The sequence below is a fragment of the Carlito syrichta genome, unplaced genomic scaffold (genome assembly GCF_000164805.1).
Source record: "Carlito syrichta isolate Samal-C Ts95f unplaced genomic scaffold, Tarsius_syrichta-2.0.1 Scaffold305282, whole genome shotgun sequence".
In the NCBI taxonomy this organism is placed as follows: domain Eukaryota; kingdom Metazoa; phylum Chordata; class Mammalia; order Primates; family Tarsiidae; genus Carlito; species Carlito syrichta.
In genome coordinates this window covers 97807-99535 of record NW_007249378.1, presented here as the reverse complement: position 1 = coordinate 99535, position 1729 = coordinate 97807, and positions in this window count along the sequence as shown.

The following is a 1729-nucleotide window of genomic DNA, read 5'->3' as shown; positions in this document are numbered from 1 at the left end:
ATTTATGGAGGGACAGATGCAAAGGCTTCTCCGGAACCATCTGGCCAAGAGAGGCCTGGGCTTGGGGTGGATGTTGTCTTTAGGTCTGAGTAAACTCCTCGGCCTTCAGCCGGTGCCATTTCCTCTACGTGGCCGGCTTGCAGTTCTGGGGCTTTCCCAGGAAGTCTGTGCTCCCTGAGGTCCTAGCTCCAGAATTCCACCTGGCTCTCATCTCACTCTCCCTTTTGTTGGGTCTGGGGCCTGTCTTTGCTATTATTCCCAAGAGTGAGGTCTTGGGGGCCTGTAATTTCCAGCTCTGCATTTCCTTATTTTATAATAGTTTCAACCCTTTCTCTCCATCACTATGTTCCAGAATCTGTCAGTCACTCACCTCCATGCCATATATTCATTCAATAACTATTTGTTGAATACCTATTATCCTAGGCATTGTTTTAGACAGTAGAGAGACTGTGATGAGTGAGAAAAAGGAATTTGTATCATAGTAAGGAGATGGTCAATCAACAAAGAAACATTCAATATAGTGTCAGATAATCATAAGTACTATGAAATAAAACATTAAAACAGGATAGGGGCCAGGCATGGTGGCACAGGCCTGTAATCTCAGCACTTTGGGAGGCCAAGGCAGGAGGATCCCTTGAGCCCAGGAGTTTGAGACCAACCCGGGCAACATAGTGGGACCTCATCTCCACAAAAATAAAAAAGGTTGCCAGGCATGGTGGCACATGCCTGTAGACCTAGCTACTCAGGAGGCTGAGGCAAGGGGACTCGTTGAGCCCAGGTGTTGGAGGTTACAGTAAACTATGATCACGCTGGATGATGGAGCAAGATGCTGTTTCCATAAACAAACAAACAAACAAAAAATATACAGAGGGTAAAGGAGAATGACCAGGGATGCTGATTTAGATTCAATGGCCAGGGAAGCCTTCTCTGAAGTGGTGACATTTGAGCAGAGACAAAAGTGGGAGTGAATATCTGGAGGAAAAACATTTCAGGCATAGGGAACAGTAAATTTAAGAGAGAGACCCTGAGGCAGAAATGTGCTTAGGGCATTGGAGGAAACCATGCATGTATTCATTAAGCATGTATTGTGTGCCAGGCACCTGTTAGGGAATATGAAGATTTAATCAGACATAGTTTTTGCCCTAATGGGGCAGCAGGGCAAAAGTGATACAACATGTCAGTAAATAATTATGGCACAGGATGGCAACAATAAGGTATGTGCAAGTTGCTAGAGATGCCCAGCAATAGGAGCACCAGAGGGAATACCTTCTGGAGGAGGTGACATTTGAGCTGAGGGTTGAAGGAGTAGGAATTTATCAAGCAAGCGAGGAGAGAGTTTGGGCATCTTAAGGCCCAATGGCCTGAAAACACAGGACAATTTGGGAACTTGAAGTCCCCAGGAGAGGTGGAAAATGAGGCTGATAAAGGTGGAAGAGGCTAGATCATGCGGATCTCTGCGTGTCAAGTTAAAAAGTTGATTTTATTATTTGGATGATAGGGACCCAATAGCATGATTCTCTCCCAATATATTTCTGAGCTGTGTGTCTCTATTCTTTTTTTTTTTTTTCCAGTATCAGAATCTTTTCTCCTTCCCAATATTGCCTACTTTTGATACCTCCTTCCCTCTCCTGTGGCCAGACCTCCAATCCGGGCTCTTAGGAGCGTCCTGTCTTCCCAGATCAACAGGCGTCCCCCTTCCCCAGCCCGAGGCCCCGCCCCCAAGCCCCGC